Source organism: Chelonia mydas, chromosome 7 (assembly GCF_015237465.2).
Source record: "Chelonia mydas isolate rCheMyd1 chromosome 7, rCheMyd1.pri.v2, whole genome shotgun sequence".
Taxonomy (NCBI): domain Eukaryota; kingdom Metazoa; phylum Chordata; order Testudines; family Cheloniidae; genus Chelonia; species Chelonia mydas.
In genome coordinates, this window is record NC_057853.1 from 29,768,915 (window position 1) to 29,783,024 (window position 14,110).

General features: G+C 46.7%; 1 protein-coding gene across 8 annotated transcripts in view; it reads right to left on the bottom strand.

Annotated features, from left to right (window-relative positions):
* The window catches only part of PC (pyruvate carboxylase), a 233,747-nt gene that overhangs the window by 164,881 nt on the left and 54,756 nt on the right, over nt 1–14,110 (bottom strand). For 3 of the 8 annotated variants that reach the window (XM_043551371.1, XM_043551374.1, XM_043551375.1), the window contains one exon: nt 10,591–10,795. The exons of 4 other annotated variants lie outside the window; for them this stretch is intronic. The gene's annotated coding sequence lies outside the window, so the exon portion shown is untranslated. Of the gene's footprint in view, nt 1–10,590; nt 10,796–13,079; nt 13,193–14,110 lie in introns of those variants that run through there. One more of the 8 variants, XM_043551376.1, reaches the window with a different exon arrangement.

Here is a 14,110-nt window from a genome sequence, read left to right on the forward strand (position 1 = left end):
ATGCAGAAGGAACAGGATGGAGAATAATACAGAGAATCCAGCCTAGTCCTTTGCTATCGCAGGCAGCCCCAGCAGAGAATCCCAGTCAGAAGTGTATCCAACTCCATCTTCAGACTAGTGTTTGCCCGCACTGCTCCTATGGGGAGGCTGCCCCAAAACCTCCTGCCTCCTCCTCAGCTCCAGCCTCAATTGATTCCTGGCCAGTTTATCCTCATTTGTTCTTGTGCCAACTTTGTCCTTTAGCTTCAACAGCTCTTTTCCCTCCCTGGGATTCAGTCTCTGCTGGTAAGATCAGTTCTCCGTTCCCCTGAACAGCTGTGACACTTGTTACTCAAGGGGTACAGGGTGAATCAGTACTGTCTGCTCATAGTGCGAGCGAGCCCTGTCTGTGCCCACCAGGGCAAACTCGCCCCAAACTACTGGCTGCTGGCAACGCAAGCGCCCCCACTCCAGGCTCCGCAAGCCCCCTCTTCCCTCTGCAGGCTAGCAATTTGCACACCCCAGACCTTAGACTCCCTGAGTCCTCGGCGGCAGAGCAGAGATAAGCTGTGGCTAACTCTGTGGAGATAGTTCTCCCCAGAGCTCTGGGGCACAGGTCCCTCCAAACCTGTCTGTACACCCCCCTGCCTAACACTCAAGTGCACAGTCCCTCAACTTCTGAACCACACAGATTCGCTGCCTCCCATTCCCTAGCTTCACCTCAGTGCAACGCTCTCCATAGCTCTCAGCACTTAGGGATGTCAATGGTCAAAGCAAAGACACGTTTTATTTGACCAAGCTCAAGCCTGAAGATAAAGATCCAAACTGAAGCAAGTATAAGGATTGGAAACATGGTCACAGATCAAAGAAAAATATAAAACGCAGTCTTGAGGTTGTACTTCGTAACCAGTCTGCTTCTCTGCCAGTGGTCAGTCCATACATTCGAGAGAGCTGGGACCCACTTCCTGTGAGACATGCTGGCAGGGTATCACCTCAGTAACGGATAACATTTTGAACCCTTCTTTCTCCAATTATACAGTTCCAGACCTTTTGCCTCTTTTCATAACCAGGCCACTTGGTTAACCTCAGTTTGCCCCATTGGCCCCCTATTCAAGATCTTTTTCTTGGGCTCTTTTGTGTTTTGTAAAGGCCCAGGCCTGCACCTTATCTAGACTGCGAACACTTGGCTGGGCCAAAGACGTCCATTGTTCCGACTCTAGATTGGCTTAGGTCTGAGAACCACCCCACCCCAGGTGATCAGTTTCACCTCCAGCAGCATCAGAACATGATATTCTACATGTTACATAACTCTTAAAACATTCTCTGTACATATATCCTGCAATAACCATGACAACCAGCGAGTTGTGCGCTTTCGGCAGAGACCACACATGGCCCCCTGTGTTGAAATATCATGAAGATGGCAATCACAAGAAACACGCCCATCTGGGCACATCTAGACAAGTCCTTGGGTATAGACTCATAACTGTACCCCTGGTCTGTTGCCAACATGGGGCACCTGGGTCACATCAGCCTAGGAGCCCTTCTCGGCACCTGGGCCAGTTTGGATTCATTAGGAGAAAGGAAATGTTTCAATCATTCCCTCTTGATAATTTCGACATCATTGACAGTCCTGTGAAACATTTCGATTTTGTTGAATCAGTATTTTCCAACAGAAAAACGTTCCGCCGGGAAATTTTCAACCCACTCTCGCATTAGCAAACCTCAAGTGAGCAATCAGTAAACTCAGTAACTCGTGACTTCCTGTCCTAACCTACTCCCTGGTGCGGACGCAGTTTAAGCCATGCCTGGCATGGAGGATACAATAACATCTGCAGAATCTCTGATGGAAGACGGCAAAGTATTAATATTCAATCAAGTGCCTGAGCCGTATTTTATTCTAACCACTCCTCCCGTCATGCTGCTTTGACTGGAAGAGCTGCAGAATGAAATGAGACACGAGCTAATCAGCCATTCTGTTAGAGTAGGCGAGAGCAATTTGTACAGATAGTTCTCTGCATCGTACACATGCAGCCTTCCCCCACTCTGCCTGGGAAATAAAGTTGACATCAGATACCGTGCTGATCAGCGTAGGCCCAAGGCTCTTTGGGGAGAGAGCTGTCCTTTTGTTCTGTGTTTGTACAGCACCTAGCGCACCAGGCTCCTGGTCCATGACTATGGCTCCTAAGCACTACTCCAAGCAATAGCATTAGCAGATAAGAGACCTACAACCACACTTCTGACACGGATTTAGCTCTGCATCAGAGTTGGTCCTGGGAACTGTATTCCCAGCTACCCTAGCAAAAAAAAAAAAAAAAAAAAAGTAATGAAAAGAATTCCCCCAAACCCGAAATTCCATCCAATTTTTTCATTGATTTTTTTATTATTATTATTTAATTTTGGGCAGCTGAAACCCAAACATTGTTTTTGGCAACCAAACCAATTCGGCTAAAAGCTGGAAACATTTGGGACAAAAACATGACAATGCACACAAACAGGAATAAATCAGGGGAAGAGGGCTTTTAATCACTGTTTAAACCTGGTTAGCACCCGTTTAACTTTAGGGGGCAAAGCTCTTTGGTTACCATTCAGAACCCACTGCCTCATCAGCCGATGAACTGGGAGTTTTCTCCATCCCTGGTCTCGTTCTTCCCAGAGTCCTCCAGCAAAAACAGAAGAACAGACTTTCTAAGGTAACAAACAAGCAAAAACAAACCCTTTCAGGTTTTGCATTATATGGCATAAAAATGGCATAAAAAGCTATTTTGGCTGGTTACTGGGAATGGGCGACAGGGGATGGATCACTTGATGGTTACCTGTTCTGTTCATTCCCTCTGGGGCACCTGGCATTGGCCACTGTCACAGACAGGATACCAGGCTAGATGGACCATTGGTCTGACCCAGTGTGGCCGTTCTTATGTACAATTCTGGGGGAAAAAACAGCCTTTTTTGGGGGGTAAAATGTTATCAACAAATAAAAGTAATTTTCCATCAAAAAACAAACAAACATTTGGATGGAAAAATTTTGAGTGACTCTAGTTGGGACTCTTTGAACGTGAATGAAAGTGCTGGAGGCACAAACAGTTGTCCAGACACATTAGGGATGGACTGGGAGAACTATGGAAAGTTGAGACTTCAGCTAGCTGGGAACGTTTGCTAACCCATTTTTTCCATCAAAAAAAGCCAATTAATTGAAATCGAAACAGGGTAAAATTCAACAAATTTCCTGCCTCAAAGAATTTTGCAAAGAAGTTCTGAAATTGTTGAAGTGTGACATTTTCAAATCGGAAGGCTTAGGTTTTTCAAGTCAAAAAGGCTTTCAATTTACTAAAATTTTGAAATGAAGACACAAAATGTTAAAGAAGAAAAGATCAAAATCAGAATGAAACCTCTTGGAATTATCTGAATGGTTTAACTGACTCAAATTGATTTTTTTAATATTCGGTTTGTGAAGTTTTCAACTTTTTGTCTCAATGCAGGTTGGGAAAATAATTTCCTGGCCAGCTCCAGTTGAGATCCTACTTAAAGAAAATACAACCAAAGCAATCCCCACACCACATCCCATCCTACAACTTAGTCACGTGATCATGGTGCGTGGCACCTTCATAAAAGGATCCACCCTCCTCTTTCTTACAGCCACTGTGTCATTACTGATTTCTGAGTCAGCACCCACTGAAACTGGCTCAGAGCCGTTGTTTCAGGCTCTCTGCAAACTCAGCCGTTCTTCACAACCATAACAGCTAGAGACCAAGGCCTTGTCTGCACACATACTTTTGGCCAAGCTTGCCAAATCTAACACTCAGTTTGATGGCATTTCTTTGTCTGCCTGTAACACGATAACTGGACCACCAAATCCAATCAATCAATTCCCAATTTCTGGGACTGTGCTAGTCTAGTATGGGCACAGGAGGACCCTGGAATGCAGGCAAGGGGAAAATGGGGGTCAGACACAAATGGGGAGTACACAAAGTCCTTGACATGAGGGAAAGGAGTGGGGGTTGCAGGGATACTCTAAAAGAAAGGGGGATGGGAAGGTGGCACCCAGGGAACTTGAATGAGTGTGTGTGTTTGGGGGATGGAAACAGAGGGACTCAAGAAGCTTCTGATATGTGCAGTGAGCTCTGCTGACAGAAGCTATGAAGTGTGTTCCCCTCTACTCATATGGATATAATCCCATTGATTGCAGGGATGATTTTTTGACCGATCTAGTACAACCCCTACTGTGGATGCAGTTATACCAACGTAAAGGCACCTTGTCCCAGTACGGCTCATTCCCTTTCGTGAACAGGCAACAGCTATACTAATGTAAGGACTTTTATACCAACTCCCTGAGTCCTCAGGGGCAGAGCAGAGCACAGTCATACTGCTTTCACTAGACCCGAGTTGTTAAAGTGGTATTTGGTGCGTGTTGTCAAATGAAAACTGAGATTCATGGATTCTAAGGCCAGAAGGGCTAACTGGGATAATCTAATTGGACCTCCTACAAAACACAGGCCATAAAACAGCCCTGAATTAATTCCTGGTTGAACCAGAGCAGATCTTTCAGAAAAACATCTAATCTTGATTTTAAAATTGCCAGTGATGGAGAATCCACACCAGAGCCCTTGGGAAGCAATGGTTAATTCCCCTCGCTGGTGAACATTTATGACTTATTCACGTGTGACTTTGTCTAGCTTCAGCGACCAGCCATTGGATCCTGTTAGAACTTTGTTAATTTCTGATCCCCATCTAGGTATTTAGAGACTGTGGTCAAGTGACGTACCCCCTTACCCTTCTCTTTGCTAAGCTAAACAGATTCAGCTCCTGCTAGGGTAACCAGATGACAAGAACAAAATATCGGGACACATGGAGGGGAGCCACAGGCTCCCCCCCCCGACCAAGGCCGGCTCTACATTTTTTGCCGCTCCAAGCCAAAAAAAAAAAAAAAAAAAAGCTGGAGTGCCACCGAAGCAAAATATCAGGACAAATGTCATCCCGACCATACATCGGTCAGGACGTGGGACAAACAACTAAATATCGGGACATCTGGTCACCCTAGCTCCTGCAGTCTGACACTGTAAGGAATGTTTTCTGGAGAAAAATTGAGATGTCACCAAGCCAGAGCCTCATGCCCCTCCACACTTTGGAAAACACGCAGAGCTGATTATTTATCCATGAAATGAATGCTAGGGTACACCGACACACAGACACCCCAGTAATCAATTCTCTACTTCCCCTCATTCAGAGAGGGAACGAAGGTGAATTCTATTGAAGCATTGGCAGGTAATGCCACAAGAATCAGAGAGAAACACAAGATTAGTGGAGAACACTGAAGAGAGAGAGATTTAAAAGGTTTTAAGAGATATTTAAAGGGTAGCTGACATCCCCTTGGAAGGACTGGACCTGTGCCATTCTGCTGGGAGAAAATGCAGCACAGATTAAGATAATATTTAGCATATTATTACTTATGTGTATTATGGTAACACATAGGAGCTAGCTGAGATTGCAGTCCCTGTCATGCAAGATGCTGCACAGACCCTGACCAAGATCAGGGTCCCCAACGTGCCAGGCCCTGCACAGACCCCCCCGAACCAAGACTGGGGCCCCTGTCATGATAGGCACTGCATAGCTGCATAGTGACAGATTTACCCCCAAAGAGTTCACAGTCTAAAAGGAGGAAGGGTGACAGGGGAAACAGACATCGAGAGCGGAAGGGACTTGAGCCAGGAATAGAACCCAGGAGTCCTGAGTGGCAGTCCGTGCCTTAACCACTAGATAACACTGCCTCCCATATATCCTTGGGTGCAAACACTAGCTAACGCTAGCTTAATTGGATCAAAGCTCCTGAAAGCAAACTATCTTCTTTGAAAGGCAATCACTTCTCACAGGGTTCAATTCTTATTACTATAAGCAACTTTTACTGGTTAATACAATCACCAGGCTATTTTGCAGATTGCAAACAGGGAGCTCATTCCACAGCAGAGCAGCGAGCAACGTTTAGGGTTAAACCATGTCAAACAAACACCGCCCTGCCTTTAATTCAATCACTGAGTAATCTGATCAGAACCCCAAACCATGTGTATTAGAGGGCAGGGTCAACTTGTAAATCTCATCAATTTCAGGAGCAATGAGTTAAGACACATCAGCCCTCCACCACTTTGTGTTCTGTTTACAATTTTTTTGCTTTAAGGCTGATGATTCTCAAAAGAGCCTGAGGGATTTGGAGACTCAATCCTCATTAAAATCAAAAGCAAATCGGACAGTCCAATTATTCAGCTTTGAAAATCTAAGACGCAATATATTGTTCCTGTGTCATCGTGTGGAATACCAGCACAGGGACAATAGTGAACATGACCATCCACAAGGTGCTGCCAAAGGAAATTAAGCTCTGGCCTGGGTTCTGTCAGCCGAGGTGATCAGAATGCTCCCTTCCAGCCTTGAAATTTGTGAATCTATAATTTAGGGAAAATTACTTTCCTTCTAATCTGCTGACAACAGAAGGCAATAGATTCAGACAAGAGCGTTGTGGCTGTGTGCCCCTAAATAACTTCCACAGCTATTGTGATCGATTGCTATCACCGGAGGTTGGCACTATTAATGATACTTTAGGCTCTGACTGAGATTGGATCCCCTTTGTGCCGGCATGACACAGGCCCCAGCTGAGATCAGGGCCACGTTTTGCCAAGTGCTGCACAGACCCTGACTGAGCCTGGGCCCCATTGTGCTCCATGAGTACACAGTGAGACACAGTCTCTGCCCTCACAAGCTACCCCAGTCTCCAGAAACAAAGTGTGGGAGGAAAAACTGAGGCACAGAAAGGGGAAGGCATTTGCCCAAGCTGGCCCAAGAATCCCGTGTCTCAGGACAGACAAGAAGGGGGGTGGGGGGGGGGGGAGGGAACAGAGGCACCAAGAAAGGAAAGGACTTGCCCAGGGTCACTTTTTCCAGAAGCTGGGAATGGGCAACAGGGGATGATCTCTTGCTGATTACCTGTTCTGTTCATTCCCTTTGGGGCACCTGGCTTTGGCCACTGTCAGTAGACAGGATACTGGGCTAGATGGACCTGTGGTCTGGCTCAGTAAGGCCGTTCTTATGTAGGGTCAGTGGAGCTGGGACCAGAACCCAGGAGTCCTGAGTACACTGGATCATACTGTTTCCCAAGTTGTGTTGCTTCCCCCTAGTGGTCACCTGGTTTAAGCGCTTCATTCTCAGGGGTTGAAGAGACTTGATCACAGTCATATTAAAAAGCTAGGCACTGTGGGAGGTTCTCCCTAATATTTGCCATGAGTCACTGACGGTTCTCTAGGTTGATCATAAACAAGCCACAGAGCTATTTTACTGGGCATTCACCCATAAAGAAGCCCTGTGTCCACACACAGCAAACAGAGGCACAAGGCATGTTGTACAAACTTCACTGAAACACTTAGTTTATAGCTATCAGAAGCCAAAGTACACACAGATTTGAAAGGAAGGGATTGTGGTTAAGTGCCCGGTACGGCAGAGCCCCCAATCTTGGCCAGGGCCCAGGCAGCGCCTGGAGCAACAGGGGCCCTGGTCCATGACTAGGGTTCCTAGACTCTAGTGGAATACAAATAATTATTAGTATTTTAGAAAGCGTGCCATGGGGCCCAGTGGCCTAAGGACAGCCCTGTCTCAGATGTTTTATAAGCCCCTTGAAATAAAATCTTGTGCCCGGGCTGGATTGGTGGAGGTGGTGGGATGGGAAGGGGGTTTTACCTTTACGCTGATTCTACTGCAGCCACTAGTATGCTGCCGGACGCTGGAACAGTATTAATCTCAAACCAGCTCTGCAGCTAATTCCTTTATATTGCTGCATTAGGAGGCAGGAGACCTGCTACATTCCTGACACGCCTGTTAGGTGGCACAAATAAGAGGCTGATCATTGCACAACAGTCAATATCCCAGGCCCCACTCAAAAGGCAGCGTGGTCTAGTGGATGGGCACGGAGCTAAAAGCCTGGACACTGGGTTCTGTTCCCAGCTCTGCTACTGGCCTTGGGCAAATACCTTCAGCCTGCAGGTTGGCCCATTGTCTATTCATGTAGTGAGCTCTTCAGGCCAGAGACTGGCTCTCTCTGTGCAGCACCTGGCACAAAGTGGCCCCAGTCTTGGTTAATGGCCTCTAGGCACCAGAGGAATACAGATTAGTAACAATTCCCCCAGCAGTTCCCATGCTGTATGTACTCAAATGGGTGCCTTCAAAGATGCATTGCTAGAGCCTGCATTCCAGTCCATAGCCCCCCTCCTAACCGCGGCTGACAGCTGTGTACTCTATCAAAGACAGCCACTGGTAAACACAGCAGCTTGGGGCACACCGCATTCGCTTCAGAAACACAAGAGCAGATGTAATTGGTGGTTATTTGTATTCCAGTACTGCTAGTGGCCCTGACAGGGGCCCCCACTGTGCCGGGCGCTGCACAGACCCCGACGGAGACCAGAGTAAGCTGTCCCAGAACAAGGTATTAGGTCTCCTGCAATCTGCAAGGCCCAAACCAAAACAGAACTTGAACTCAATGGCTGCAGCATGGGTCAAAGGGCAAAGCATGAATGGTTAGTACAGAAATGTGTTTTCATCTTGTTAGGAACTAAGGTCCTGTCAAAAGAGTCCTCTGCTATCAGAAATCTCCTCCTTGCGGGGGTACTTATAGACCAGGATCAAACCACCTCTTAGCTTTGTCTTGGATAACCTAAATAGACTGTGCTCCTTTAGTCTCTGGCCTAATATTGTGCTATAGCTATGCAGGTCCATTTCCCCGTGTAGACGAGTCCTCACTTTGTTTTCCAAACCACGTATCATCCTTGTGGCTCTTCGCAGCCTCTTCAATATTCCACAAAATGTGGACCCCAGAACCAGGCACAGAACCCAGTCCTGGCCTCCCCAGTGCTGCATACCTCCTCACTTGGGATTTCAGGTTATTCTCCAAACAACAAAGCTTGGTTTGTTCAAAATGGTAGTGACTGAAAAGCACCAACCTACCACTCTCTCTCTCTCTCTCACACACACACACAGTCCTCCTTAACATCTAAGATGCTATTATCCCCATTGTACAGATAGGCAGGCAAACTGAGGCAGAGACAAGCTAAATTACTTGACCAAGGTCACACAGCAAATCTGCGGCAGAGCAGGGAACTGAACCCAGGTCAGCCAAGTCCCAGCTGCGGGACCATCCTTCCGCTTCAGAATAACATTTTCAGCTACCAAACATGAGCCAACAAGCAGAAAAACAGAGTAAAGACGGAAAGGCAGCCAAGTGGAACAGCAAGTCACTCCGTACTCCCCTCCATAGAGTTTCCCTTTAGTTAGGTTGACCTGGAGCTTCCTCTAATGACATTTTTCAATGACCTTTTCCTGCTTTCTTGAGCCCTGCTTAAAATTTGCAAATCATTCGCCCTGGAAATGGCTTTCTAGCATACACATTTCTTTAAAGGCCTTGTGCGGGCTAGGAAGAGTGCTGGGCTTCGCTAACACATGCTAGCTAAACCCCAGTTACAGCCCCTGCTAGGGAAAGAGGTTAGCACCTAGAGCGAGATTTTAGGCGACAACCCGACCAGTCACACTTGAGATAAAAGATTTTAACCTTGCATCTGCCTGAGAAGAAAGGCTGAGGTTCGGCTGGGTTTAGCTAGCATATGTTAGCAAAGCAGATCTAAACTTGATCTCTCAGCCTAGTCAAGGCAAGGCCTTGTCAATGCAAATTTACAGGCACGTTTTACATGTTGCAAAGGCCCAAGCATCTCCAAAGGAAATCAAAGCGCGCTAAGTTCCACAACGCAACACCCCGCCCGCCGGCAGATGCCTCTTACCTCTGCCAAGGCTGCAAGTTGACCCAACAGCTGAGTTGAACCCTTCTCAGTGTGAGAGAGGAAATGCAATCAGCCTGTGGCTCAGAGGTGCACAAAGGTGGTAGGCTGCATAGTGGCTAGCCTATTACCTGCCTTCTAGGTAATCCCCTCTCAATGGAGCTGCTTGGAGGCTGTTTGCAGGAATTCCAGGGCTAATGATTTGCGAGTTTTAAGCAGGGGGCTGAAGAGGCCACTGGAGCAGTAAAGGACACCCAGAGATTGCATCAGGCTAGAGGAAGCTCCAAGTCAACCTAGCTACAAGGAAACTATATGAAGGGGCGTTCCAACAAATTGTGTGAATTTAAAGCAGATTAACTATTCGGGATTAGCTCCCTGTGTGGACTGTTCTTACTCCGAATTAGTTTAAACAACTCCCAATGACTAATAATGAATCAATCGGACACAGCAGCCCCACCCTGCAGCAATGACAGCAGGAACTCTACACTGCGGCCGGCCGAGAGGAGCAGGTACAGCTCCGTGCTAGTTCTGCTCAAGATAACACACTGAAAGGAGCAGCGTGGCCACGCAGTACAAGCAGCGGCCTGGGCTAGCCACCCGAGTACAAATCACCCAACCCCTTGGGTGCCTACCTGCAGCTAACCTGAACTGCCGCCCGTGCAGCCAAGCCACGGCCATGTGGCTACTTTTAGCACAGCTAGTACTTGACTGTCTACCCACGTGGGGAAGCACACTCCCAGCCGCAGAGGACACAAACTCTCAGTGAGTCAGGGCAGACTGACATTAGTTCACTTAGTTACAAGCTAATAGTTACCTTTATCTCCCGGTGAAAGATTGTATATTTCAATCATGGCTCATTACACCTAGGAGATCATTCACTGTATTTTTCTAACATCTGCCTTTTTTTTTTTCCTCTCCTCTTCGTTTCTATTCCTCCTGCTTCTGTGAAGTCTCTCTAGAAGGATCCCTCACCCTGCCACTCGTCTCCTCTAGACCTCTCTTTCTATCCATCTTCGTTCCTAAAACAGAAAGACACAATGATTTTTTTGTAATTTCATTTAACATGTGGTTGGGGTGACCCATTTGTATTCCCTTCCCGTCTGCATTACTATAATTGATCGGGAAAAAACAATGACATTTTCCCCTCAAGGAACTTTGGACAAGAAAGTCTTTATGTAACTTCACAGATTCTAAGGCCAGAAGGAACCATTAGGCCAACCGGTCTGACCTCCTGCATACCACAGGTCATTTATTTTCACCCTGATACCCATCTATTAAGCCCAAACATTTTAGTTAGACTAGTCTCCTGAGGACTGAAATGCTTTAAAGATGGGGGGGGGATGGGGGAAATCTGGTCTACCTACACAAAGTTCCGAACCAATTCAAAATAAACATTTGGGTGTCAACTCCCATTTTTGTTTGTTTTGTTTTTTAAAAAAGACCACCACCAAATTTAGTATTGCATGTTAATGCTGAATTGTAACTTTGCCTTAATAAAAAGTTATGCAGACCAACATTTTAAGTCAAAGTGAAAGAAACCTTGTTTCTAGTCACCATTTTGATTACAGCATCATTTCATTTTTGGGGAGGTTTCAACAAAACCCAAAGCATGTTAAGTCAAAATTATTTTCTCTACTTGACATTTCAACCAGATAGTGTCACATTTTGTGTTAGGAGGATTTTTAATGGAAAAATGAAAGGACATTTTCAGTCAAAATTTGTACTATAAATCATTTTGTTTCAGCGTTGTTGCTGCTGGGTTTTGGTTTTTGGGGGTTGGTTGTTTGTTTATTGGTGATTTGGTTTCAACCATAATGACATTTTACATCAAAAAAACTTGCTTCTACTCAACATTTCGATTAACGCGTCATTTCAAGGGTCTGTTGTTATTAAAAACAAACGCACCTAAATGGAATTTAAGTCAAAACAAAATAACAATTCTCCTTTCATCTGAAGTGTAACATTTTCATTTGCTTTTAATTAACGTTTTTAAAAAACAACATGAGATTTTTAAGGCAAAACTAATGTTTTTCTTTTCAAATCTTGACTTGTTTGGTTTCCCCTGTGGGGAATTTCATTTCATTTTTCATTCAAATTGACATTTCCTGTGAAAAGTGTCCAGTTTTGATTGTTCAGCAAAAAAGCTTTCCACAGGAAAAATTCTGATTAACTCTCTTTCTTGCTCCTGGTAATGCAGCATGATTCTTTGTCTCCCTCTAGTGGCCAAAGTATGTATATAAGCTAGAGCCTCTGAGCTAATGGATCTGGTTCTTTGACTAAGTGGCTCAACAGTTTCCAGACTGCAAGTCCTTTTTTCCCATGCCAGGGGTCCATTCAGCCAGGACTCTCTCCTTTTTGAGGGCACAACCCACAGGTTTCAAATCTATACTTTAAAATCCAACTCATGCTTTAAGATCCAGTGGTCCCAGGTTCACTCAACCAGGGGCATTGTTACAATGGGTTCTTTCTTTGTTCCGTGTAACCATCACCCCCCGGACAACTGGCAGCCCCCCTTCCTATCACTTTCAGTGGGTTTGTTAGGAGTCCCTGTTTGGCCCTATAATAGGAAGTTGGTGAACTATTTTGATGCAGGAGCTAGAATAGACTCCAGCTCACCGTGCCACAGCTGAATGGTGCAGAGAAACTTCAGGGCTCAAACCAGCACAGCTGACACCAATGCATCCTTTCACGTCATTTTGAAGAGTAGATTGTCCCTTTAAATTCAGAGCAGTTGTAACTTGGGTTCCTCATGCTCCCATTCTCCTCTAGGGGCCAGGCTCCCTGGCCAGACTACCCCCGCCCGCACGATGCCCCATGGCCATGGACTCCCATGGTGTACTGCCTCCCCTCTCCAAGAGGGGGAACCATGGTACATCATGGGAGATGTAGGCTGACCAGCGTGCTCAGCCTATAGAGGAGAACTGGAACATGAGACATATGAACTACAGCTCCCATGAGGCATCATGACAATATTTCAATAGAGATTTTCAGTCTTAGAATTTTCACCAAAAAAGGGAGAATTTCCCACAGGACCCCTCTCCCACTTGCCAATTTTCTAGTCTCTTCACTGGCTCAAGGTACAGGCACGCATTAGGAGCATTGGAGCAAGCTAAGCATGGCTCTGCTGAGCTTAGAAGGGCATGGGAAAGGACCCAGTTACCCTAGTGAGTGAGTACAAGTTGCACTGCTGGATGGCTGTATTAAACGGGCAGCGCTTTCCTGCCCTGCAAACTGGGTGAGGAGTCACTAATCTACCCCTTGGCCCTGGGCACTGAAGAAAATTAAAGAGGGCTAACTTCTGACCTTTGCTGAGTGGGTCAAACACAGCGGGTGGCTTGAACCTGATCTCTCGCAGTTTGCTGTTGCCAAGATTCCCTGCTGGCCAGACTCTTTCACCAAGCTGTCGTCGTCGGCAACTGACCCAGAGCAGGGGAGAGGCAATGAGCGCGCACTACATTTTTTGCTAGCTAAAATCCTAGTATTAACATGTTTCTATCTTAGATCCTAAAAAAAGGTCCCTCAGCTAAGCCCCTTGCCCACTGTAATTGTACACATGCTCCCCCGCCCTGTGAGGCAGGGAGGTGGTGTTATCCTATTTTTACACACGGCAAAACCCAGGCACAGAAAGACTATGGGCTTGTCTAGACCACAAATGCTTTACCAGTGTCACAGAGTCACCGGGCTGTGCTCTGGAGCTACTCCATACGAAGCCAGTCGGGACTCTGGGGGAGCCTCCTCTCTCTGAGCACATTGTCACCAGGGCAAGAAGCTTCCACAGCTTCGACCTTCCTGGGTCTCATCTCGGAGCATTCAGCATCCCCTTCCTCCCAGTGTGCTTCCCGCAGCGAGTCCGCCCGGGCGGGGTTCCTGGGGAAGCCAGAGAGCCCTGCACCCCCATCCCCTACAGTCAGCAGGGACTCTCAGCCAGCATGTAGAACACAAGGGTTTATTAGCTGACAGGAATACAGCTTAGAACAGAGCGTGCTATCACAGAAATCTGTGACTTTCAGCCAAGTTCATCTTGAAGAGTCCTGGGCCAGACGGCCTGGACTCCCCCTCTTCCAGTCCCCCAAGCAGAATGCCCAACTTCCAGCGATCAGACCTCCGACACACCCCTTGCTCCTCCTCCTCCTCTTTGGCCTGCTTCCCAGGCAAAAGGTGTCACCTGGTCGCACCCCCCTCCTGGGTCTCAGGTTATGAAGGGCACTGCCACAGCATACGTGCAGTCCACTGGGCAGCCTTACCTGCTCTGAGGGCCTCAGCAAAAATCACACCCAATTCCCACCACTGAAATATTGGTGCAGTACACAGGGAAACGGAGGTACACACAGTAT